This window comes from Myodes glareolus, chromosome 6 (genome assembly GCF_982192425.1).
Source record: "Myodes glareolus chromosome 6, mMyoGla1.1, whole genome shotgun sequence".
In the NCBI taxonomy this organism is placed as follows: Eukaryota; Metazoa; Chordata; class Mammalia; order Rodentia; family Cricetidae; genus Myodes; species Myodes glareolus.
This window is the reverse complement of record NC_142031.1, coordinates 55,532,086-55,542,979: the sequence shown is the minus strand read 5'-3', so window position 1 is coordinate 55,542,979 and position 10,894 is coordinate 55,532,086. Positions and strand designations below refer to the sequence as shown.

Here is a 10,894-nt window from a genome sequence, read left to right as displayed (position 1 = left end):
GGGGGCGGGGATAACGAAATCAACGAATGATTAGATAATGCAAAGGAAATGAGAACCTGTCACGGATGTGTGTTTAGTTTTCTGATCTTTATATGTTTACCCTGCACACGCTCTGTTTGACCAAAGACACAAGAATCAACATCACATCAATAACTGGCCTCACACATCCAGCACCTCCTGCAACCCCTAAACTAATGCGTGAACTAAGGAACTGTTCTATGGAAGCCCAAAGTAAACAGTTGGTAAGCAGCTGTTGCCACATCGTAGGTAGGAACTCAATCAATGAAATCCCTCTGCTCGGCAAAAATCCTCTACATCGAGAAAAATGCATACGGATTAAGAAGAACACCACACCTGTGTCAACATCAGGGACAACTCTTGCCCACACACATCCATTCATCAGTTCTGGAAGTGTGGCGTGCCATGGCTGGACCGTGTGCTTCACCTTCCGGGACGTGCAGGTGCCTTTGTGCAGGTAACTGAAGTGAGGTACGCTAAGGAAGTGTCTTCCTGCACAAGCTTGGCCCTCTCACAGGTATCCACATAGAGGTCCTACCTCTCAATATGTGTTCGTATTTGGAGATAGGGACTTTACAGGGGTAACTAATGTAGAACAGTAGGATCAGGGTGGTCTTGGATGCAACAAGACTGGCGTCCTTATAGAAAGTGGAGGCTGAGACACAGACACATCCCAAGAGACGGCAATGTGGGGGTCACAAAAGGATGACCCATGTGTAAGCCAAGGCATGATGTCGGAAAGAAGACTGTCCTTCTTGGCCCTCAGAAGAACCTCATAACACCTTGATCTCACACATCCAGCCCCCCAAACACTGAGAACATATTATTTCTGCTGAAATAACACCCGAGTATGTTGAGTCCACCCAAGCATGGTACCTCAGGACTCTGGTAAGTGAGAACAAATACTAAAGCTGGCAAAAGTCTAAACTCCCACCACTAAGAATCCTCATGCTGTGGCTTGTACCTGGAATGTCCCCAGAGGCTCATACATTTAAGACTGATCTCTTTTAGCAATGACTATCCAAAGGAGTTGATCTTGCGAGACCATGGGCTTTGTCAATAGTAAATCTGCCAGTGAGCACATAGCTGAATGGGCTATTAGGAGGGGAGCCCTAGGTGAAGCAATCCCTGGAGTATGCCTTTAAAGACTATGCCTTTTCATCGTCTCTCCTGTCACCCTCTTCCTCCCTCCCTCTCTCCCTCCCCTCTCCTCCCCTCTCCTCCCTTCCCCTCCCCTTTTCTCCTTCTGTCTCTGTCTCTGTCTCTCCCTCTCTCCCCTTACTGGTTTTGATAGCCTTCTGAGAGCCTTCTCTTCATGATGCCCCACCTCACAGATACACAACCAGGGAACCAGTGACCACAGGAGAAAACTTCTGAAACCCTGAACCTGATTGAATCTTTGGCCCCTAAAGTTGCTTGTCTCAGGCAATTTTGTCAGTCTCAAAAGGCTGCCTGCCACATCTGGGATCCGCCTTTTAAATTTGGTTGGTTTGACTTCTCCTGTCGGTCATCTTCATCATCTCACCAATACACAGAGAGCCTAGAAGCTTCGAGCTAACTTCATATCCACAGCTGAGCCAAAGCATTGCTGAGGTTCCAAGATTCACCATTACCCCTATTAAAGCTTACAACCATCTGGGGGGGAGGGGGGATGGATCCATATAGTAAACAGTTAATTGGATGGCACCTGACACTCATTTACCATGGAAGTTCATTGCTGTGTGATCCACACTGTCTGGGAGGAGATAAAGGTCCTTTATGTGCCATAATCAGCCTCCTGGAGGAGGCTGCCTCTCTGTGTCCTGTCTCCTTTCTCTGGGCCGGCAATCTAGCCTAAAGTCGCCGTGAGCTCTCTGTGATTCTGCAAAGCTCGGCCCCCCTCTTACTTCCCTAACTGGCCAAGGAACCTCTCAGCCCATAGCCAAAGTTAGAGTCAGTGTAGTTGCCTCTAGGGAACTTCCTTTCGCCGCTTGGAGACAAAAATAGGCGTTCTTGCTCTTTGCACCCATAGCTTTGGGTCTCCTTCTCCTTGGCTGGCATCTTTGCCCCTCACCATGCAAAGACAGAGAGAGCCTTCATGTTTTGGGCAGCCCTGAAGAGGAATGATAGATAAGTAGTTACAGAACTGTACTCTCCTCACCCCCAGAAGTGCACCTCATATCTTTAGGCAGAGAGCATCACAAGCCGAAGGGAAGAAATGGATTCATTGATGCAATTAGTACTTCAGAATGCTAAACACTAACAAAAGTGAAGCTGGGATCTTTTCATGCAAGCATTCCACCATCGAGCTCCATCCCCAGCCTTCCATGAAGTCAGAGTTTTGCTTTGTTCCCTGGACCAATATTATCAGTTCTCTTGGTAGTTGAAGGATAGACATTTCTGAAAGAAAGCATAAAAATGAATATGAGAATGAATCTTTCACTTTATCTTTACAAAATGACAACCAAAGCAAATACAAAACCATGGCATAGAAGCCAGGATAAGTTTTTTTGTCTTGGTTGCTTTGAATAATATAACAAATAATGTATTCACCAAAGAAAGCAGGGTGCTATGCAGTCAATATTTCCAATATATAAATAGCATATAGCCATTAAAAATGAAGCATTCAAGTTATTAAATGTGAAAAACACTACACAAAATTGACAGGAATGGGCAGGATGTTGTATAAGAAGCCAAACCTCCCTGGCAGATAAAAGGGGGGACTGTGCTTTACCTGCCCTGCTTTACTATGACAGCTTGTGATGACAGAAGCAAGTGACGGGGAGGAGACATGGATTTCCTTTCAAGAGAAAAACCTCTGGGAATGGATATCAAGAATCTTCACAAAGACCAAGAACTCAGAGAAATAATGCCAGCTAAACAGCAGCTCTAAGTTTGCTAAGGGCAGAAGCATTGGCTGGGCATCCATCAGTGCAAACCAGGACACTGCTCAGGATCGCTGAGACTCAACTCCTCACACAGAGGACTCCAGGAGCTGTAACCGAGTTGGTGTCAATCAAGTGCCGAAGCACGTGCAGCGTCGCTTAGCACAGGGCACGCGTGTGGCATCACAGTGGACAGTGGACACTTAATGTGCAATTCTTGGCCATTGCTGCGGCTCCTCAAAGATTCACAAAGCAACAGCTCCTGTGGGGTCATCATGCTTTCCGGGAAAGGCCCCAGCCCTGCAGTGGATGCTTCGCTGGATATCTCTCACTCAGATGCTAACCATAGAAAGTCAGGCATTTGAAAGAGTGCTTGGGCAAAAGCTCTCATTAAGACCATTCACAAAAAGGTAAACTGAGGGAGGATACTTTTATCTTGGCCATTTGACATCATTGTTAGTATTTAGGCATCTGTATTAGCCTGCCCTTGGGGTCCTGACAGGATACATCCTCAGCTGCAGCCACTAAGAGCACCTTCTGCCCACTCTCACTATGTTCCTGTTTTAAAAGGTGGGCCTTGCCCACCCCCATCTCTATCTTTTTCTCTGTCTCTTCCTCCCTCCATCCCTCCCTTCCTCTGCTTCTCTGCCTGTCTCTCTGTCTCTGCCTGTTCCCAGAGGCTGGTCTCCCCTCTTCCCTAACCCCTTTTCCTTTTCACTTTCCCCCAATAAAAGCCCCTCCCCCTGGGCTCGTCATATGGTGTCTTTCTCCCGTCATAGTCTTAAATAAATAACAACAGTCATAACACATGGTTAGCAACATGGCGGATGATGTGGGCTCCAGGAGGAGGATGTGGACGGGACTGTAGCTCAGCTGGTGGAGTGCAAGCATGCACAATGCCCTGGTCCTCATGACAGGCACTGCGAAGACAGGCAAGGAACAGGAAGCCTGTCATCCTAGTGCTGTGGAAATGAAGGTAGGAGAATCAAATTCAAGGCCATCATCTCTCATATAGAATCTGAAGCCAGTGTGACTGACATATGAGACTCTGTGCCACCCCAGAAGGAGTGAGAAATATAGACAAAAGATATAGCATACATGTATGTGCACATACTATATTAGAAATATAAAGTATATATATGTAGTGTTTAATTAATATGTACTGGTTTCAGATTATATATATATATATATATATATATATATATATATATATATATATATATATACACATACATACATACATATGGCAGAATCCCGAAATGTCAGCACATGGCAGAAAGTAGCCGGAAAGTGTGGTTTTAAAGAGCATATCATTCAGATTCCCATAGGCACATGGTGGCCTGCCTTTAAATTCCTTTTATTCTTGGAATCATTGGGGGGGGCATTTAGATAGACACAGAGAGACAGAGACACAGAGACACACACAGAGGGAACTAACATTTTCAAACTACTTCAAAACCTCAACACAGTAGTGACTCAGAAAGGGTGGGTAGAAAGCTTGGTGACTTTAAGGGCCTTGTCCCCTTACGAGGGAATTTAAAAGGAATTTCACCTGAATCAAATAAAACACCTGGCTGTTAGCCTAGAGATCAGATGATCATTTAACATCACAGTGTTTAACCCCCACACAATTGCTGCCTTTCCCCACACGAGTGTATTGCTTTCCCAAATGCAGAGAAACTCGTCATTTGAACATTCCCTTTAACCTCCGCCCCTCACTTTCCTGTGTGAGTAATCTCTAGATAATCCAGTCAGGAGGAAGGAAACTCTCTCCCGTGAACGGACCTCAACATAATCACAGCAGACCACCCAAACTCCAGTCCCCACTGACAAAGCCCAAGTTGTATAGTGGGGAGAGCTATGTACACACAGCATGGCTTCATTCCTTCAACCTGGTCCAGGGTATTCTGTTCTTCTCAGCTTTGCCCCATTCTCTCTCCAAACTGACTGTCCTATCTACTCAGCTCTAAGTCAGGTGAGCCCCTTCTGTCCTCAACATGGAGGCCACAGAGCAAAAGTTGGAGGCACATGCACCCAGCCCAGAGGCAAAGCTCTCCTCGCTCCAGCTTTGGCCTGGCAATAAACACACGCTCCGACATTGCTCCTTTGTAGATTCCGAACAAGTTTCATGAGCCAGTATCTCACAAACATCTGCCTTCATTATAATTATATTTCTATTTCAGCCGCACCAAGCTATTTACAGAGGAGCCTGTTCATAAAGAGCTTTATAATTAAGCAAACAGAAATATCTTTTTATAGGATGCAGATCTAGGGGTGATAATCACACACAAAACACACAGCAACAGTTGCAAATAGAGTGTTTAACGCTAGTTATATAGTTAGTGATGTGCTCAATAAAGCCTGACATGCCTTTGTTCCTAAATACGCGAAAATATGGTCTTTGCTACACTGCAGTGTAAACTGTCTTCTCCTGTTTTTTTTTTTTTTTCCTCTAAGCAAAGGCCATCTTGGTTAGGATAGGTTCTTCAGATGTATATGTGTGTATGTGTAAGCATGCGCTTTATATGACAAAGTGACAGCATGCATTCTCTGGCTTAGTAGTGTCTGAAATCTGCCTGGAATTTGGAGAAGGGAGCGAGAAAGCGAGTAGAGTCTAAATATAAGCAAGGATGTATGGCCGTGCAGAATGTGACGGATCAGATGAGCCGAGTGGAGTGGATGCGAGGGTATTCTGGAAGTCACTGCTAGACAAAGGGAAATGAGGAACACTAATGGCAGCATCAGGAGAATTCCACAAGCTCCAATCAAAGTCAACCAGGGCGCCCAGCCATATGCCAGGAGTGTCAGCCTTAGCTCACAAACATGCCAATAGCTCTGACAAGCTCCCCGCCGCCACCCCCCCCCCCCCCCCCGCCTTGCCCATGACTTTCTGAGGCTTCTGTTTGGTGATGTTTGTTTTTGTCATTTTGCAGACCTACCTGGCCATTCATAAGTTATGTGATCCCAGAGTTCCAATGACAAACAGCCATTGTGTGTCAAGACTCTGCCTTCAGCCTCAGAGTTCATGCACGTTGTCAGCCGGAACTTTAGACTCAAAGCAATTATTCCTGAGAGAAAGCTCGCACATCAGAAATGTTGTAGAAAGTGATTTGACAGATCCACACAGGACTGACTGGGGAGATGGTTCAATGGGCAGGAGTGCTTTCTTTACAAATTTGAGGACCCGAGTTTGACTCCTCAGCCCTCACATAAAAAGCTGCACTTCTGGTTCAGTGGGCGACCCTGTCTCAAGGCAGTGAGGGCTGAGAGGGATAGAGACTTCTCCGGCTATGGCACATGCAGGTTAACTGAGCCATACACCCATACACCTGAACACTCATGTGGTGTAACAGACACACACACACACACACACACACACACACACACACACTGCAACAACAAAGAAATATGAGAGAGAAAAATGATCAGGTCTTAAATATCAATTACTTTTCATCTGGTAACTCCAACTAAACTTTTTCCAATATAATATAAAGAAAAGAAACCCAAAATGTAACTCCAACTGAATATAAAGACATATAAAATAAGTCTGATAAAACAACCTTTATCCCAGGAAAATATTAATGATCTTCTCTATTATCACAATGCTTGGAATCCCCTCAAATCCCCAGATGGAATCCTGTAATGATTTACAGCCCCCACACAATGGGCTCTCCTCCTGCAACAAAGCAGTTATTTAAAGCTGGCCATGGCTGGGAGGAGCGCCTCCTGTAGATTTCAGGGTCAAGACAGGAGGGTACACAGTGTAAAATCAACTGTGTACACCCAGAAGCTTTCACAGTGGGAAGAAACAGACCAAGATGCCGGTAGTGGTTAAAGCAGGGAGATGGGTTTAAATCAATTTTTCTTCATTCTTCTTAATTGACTGTGGTTTTCCCCAACTTTTTACAACAATTATCTATTAAGAGGCTTCAAACAAAGGCTATTTTATAACTATGACCAACTTTAACAGCCGTAATAATTATAAAATTGAAGACTTTCATCCATGTTCCTAAGACTTGTGCTATCTTTTCAGGCTGTGCAATAGCACCTGTGCCATAGCCAGGCAGCTGGTGGTCAGGTAACAGCAATGGCCGTGTCTTTTTCACTGGTTTGGTATTAACTTTATTTTTCTTTTTTATAGGTAATTAAGTTGCAAAGTTGTAGAAAAAAAAGCAGAGTGGATTGGGCAAATTTCTCTGGACGGCAGATGCCATCAGATTACACAGACACCAGCGGGGTAAACTTTAGACACTCACACCACAGCCCCCACAGTGAGTCTTCTGACTCTGTTATCTTAGCTAGTATAGAGAAATTACTGAGAAAGAACCGGTTGAGATTTCAGATTGGTCTGTAATTTAAATCAACCTCCTAGCTCTGGGGACACAAAACCCCTTTCATTTTCTTAACCTTTGAAGAGGCCCCGGAAGCCATGGATGTGGTAGAGTGAAAAAAATACTCCACACATTTGAGAGTTTCCTGGGTTACCGTGTGAGCCAGGTAGATAACTGCCCTTCTGTTTCCAGCTTCATCAGGGTAAGAAGTGGTGCAGGAGATCAAGGAAATAAAAGCTTTGGAGCCAACTAGGAGAGAGTGACAGGGGGACAGGAGGTGGGGAGGGAGGAGAGAGAAAGTCACACATATACACTCTAATTAGCGGAGAAATGATGAGCGGGGCCTTGCCTAGCAGTGATCCCATTTCCCTTCAAGAACAAATCCTGCCACGTCACTGTTTCAACTGTAGAACCCTTGGCATGCCCGTCCAGCGGGTGATACACAGTGGGATTGCTGGTGTGGAGGATTTGATAGACTGATAAATGTTCATGACCGTTCCTGACCCTTCCTTGGCCTTGTGAGCCTGGAGAACACTCCCCCAACTACCCTTTCTGGGCTGCTGGTCGCCCTTGGGCATTAACAGATTTGTCAAATGCAGCTCTGGTTGGACTCACACTTTGGGATTTGGAGTCAATATGGCTTTCTGTCATTTCTGGGTTCCTTCTCTTTGCTTGGGATAAGTCCCATAAGAAGGCGGTTCTTTAAAAAAGTAAAATAAACCCCCCCAAATCTTCATGTCAGAAAAGAAACAAGATTCTAATTTGGCTTGATCCTTTCTCTACCACCCCGCTTCGCTCCTGCCATGGCCCTTTTATTCACATCCTCTGCTCCAAGGCCTGTAATTAGCTGGATCTTGGTTGAGCATGGTCTGTAAGCAGGCCAGCACTGTGGGTGGAGAGGATCTGCAGTTACGGGAGGATCTGCACTTGGTGAGACCCTGCCCGAGCCTGGCTCCAAATTCCACTATTGCCACCTTAAAACTGGCACTGATTTCAGAGCTCTGTGTGCTCACTTTTATGCGTGAGTCTGAAAAGTACGTTACCCAACATGGCCCTATCCAGTGAAATGCCCGCTTCTTTACGACTGCCCACGCTCCTCACGCTGCCCCTTCCTAGGCTCCTCTCTCAGGTTACTGGAATGCTCTTCACGCAGCTTTCGCTTCTTCCCTCCCACATCGTTCGTTCGTTCTCTTCCTGGAACCGCCAAACATCTGCTAATTAATCCCCGTCACCATCAGCTCTGGCCCTTTCTGGCTTCCCTGAGTGATGGAACTCTTGGTCTACAAACTCTGCATGGTTTTCCTCCCATCAATGTCAGAAGTTCTTACTACCCAGAAGGCTGCACCTTTCTCCACTAGCTGAGTGAATTTTTTACAGCTGTGTTTGCCGTTACCCCTTCTGCCACCTCAGCCGTGAAGTTGAGGCACCGACCCAATTTAACTTGAGTCTCCCCGGAACCCAAACCCCCCAGTGTGGAATTCTTTCACTGCCCTCTCTAAACGGCTTCTTCTTCTAGATTTCTTTGATCAATGAATATGTCTCGCCATATGAGACGAATTAGATGATATATGGATAGAGATGTGATAGATAGATTGTTAGACGATAGATATATTGATAGAGGACCAATACATGATAGGTGATAGATGAATGATGCAAAGATAAATAGAAGACAGAGAAGAGGTAAATAGATGATAAAGACAGACAGGAGACAGAAGACAGATGATACATGTTCCTGCAATCTTTCCCCATTCAGTCAATCATTTAGTTGCACCCATAACCTGTTCTAATAAACCCTTTGGTGCAGAATACACAAGGCCGTGTTCCTCTCATCTTTACCATTGTAATGTACCCTTCTGTAGGTACGTGAGGTTTCTATGGACTTTAGAGATTTGTTATAAGCCTTTACCTAAATACCTAAACACACACACACACACACACACACACACACACACACACACACACGAGAGACGAGAGAGAGAGAGAGAGAGAGAGAGAGAAAGAGAGAGAGAGAGAGAGAGGTTTTAAATATATGCAAATGACACCCAACAGCCTGTTATGTTGGAAAGATGAAGTCCAGCTGTCTTTCTGTCTGACACTCTGCTTTGCATAAAATAGCCACTTGATGACCAAGCGACATCACAATAGTATTAGACAATGACTTTCTTGTTTAACAAAGAGGCCTTTTCATAATCAACTAAACGTGGTCAGAACCCTTGGCCTAGGAGTCAGTTGGCCATACAGCTTACCAGACTTCTCTTTGTCCTCACAAGGCCATGAATGATGGGAAAGTGGTCCTAGTCAGTCTGCAAATGTTTTTCCATCAGCTGCAAGCTGCAGGGAATTCATATTTCAACTAGACATGAAGGACTGACGAATCTACCAGTTCGAAAGGGAAGGTTGCATACAACCTTGAGAATTGGCTGCCTTGGTGGTGCTATTTGAAGCCCGCCTTCTTCTGGAGTGGTCTTTCTCTTACCAACTTCATTCGTTTGTGCTTCTCACAAAAGTGTGGGAAGCTCTTATAAGTTATTTTAATTTAAAATTTAATTTAAAATGTTTTGTTGGCCATAAGCTGAGTGGAATTTTCCGCCCATAAGATATGATTATTGCCCCCTCATGTACTGGTTAGATCTTTATGTATCTATATGTATCTATTATACTTTTCTTTTGCTGTGGCAACATCTTGACTAAAGCAATAGACAGATGAGTTTCTTGGGGCTTAGAATTCCACAGGGTTAAGTATCTGTGATGGCAGAGTAGAGGCGTGGTGGCTAGAACAGGAAGCTGAGAGCTTACACCTTGAACCATAGTTAGAAAGCAGAGAGAACATGCAAAGTGATGGGAGTCTTTAGACCCCCACAGCCTTGTCTGCAGTGACACACCTCTAATAAAGTGACACCTTCTGAGCATCCTCAAACTGCGTTATCATCTGATGACTGAGTATCCAAATGCCTGAGGCTATGGGAGACATCTCATTCAACACTATGCCCATGTCATTAACTTTTCTCCATCATCACAGCCCCCGTGTTACGGGCTATGGCATCTTTCACATGTTTTGCCTATTTTACTCCATCTATCTAGTCAACCCCTTTATCGCTGGCTTTCTGCACTTGTTTCTGCCTCTTTTTGAAAAATACCTATGGATATTTCTACTCAAAACTCATGGTCCCCTTACCTTGAGTGTAAGTCAAGTAGTGGCATCGCTGTGAGAGTTGAGTAGATGGTACCCGAGAAAATGCCATCTTGTTTTCCATTGCTCTTCAGGGCACCTCTATCCCACGGTATTCTCAACCTTAACTTATTGACACATTAATGGGGCAAGCACTGCCCATCTGGGCTCCATTTGTGTCACAACGACTATATAAAAATTAAGTATTTATTGGCATTTTATACTATGACTAGTTTTCTATTAGACTTGATTCTCATTGATTCGAAGCAATTAAACAAGTTCTTGCCCCACGTCTCCACCACCAGTTCCATCAATAAAAGTCCATTTACCTTTGAATGATAGGCATGATTTTTTTTAAAATTTGACCATGATGGGAGCTAAGGACATCATAAGGACATATTGTAGGTCTTCTATGACACAGGACTTTAATTACTATGTACTCCTAACTGATACATTAGCATGTGTACTTTGTTTACTCTCTCCCCCCCCTCACACACACACAAACACACACA

The 10,894-nt window shown here is 44.7% G+C and overlaps 1 long non-coding RNA gene across 1 annotated transcript in view; it reads right to left on the bottom strand.

The window, feature by feature from the left end:
• Positions 1 to 2,205: 2,205 nt before the first annotated feature.
• Positions 2,206 to 10,894, bottom strand: part of LOC146894259 (uncharacterized) — a 28,890-nt gene continuing 20,201 nt past the window's right edge. Inside the window, exon 3 of the long non-coding RNA XR_015002029.2 lies at positions 2,206 to 2,397. This is a non-coding gene — a long non-coding RNA (uncharacterized LOC146894259). The remainder of the gene's footprint in view (positions 2,398 to 10,894) is intronic.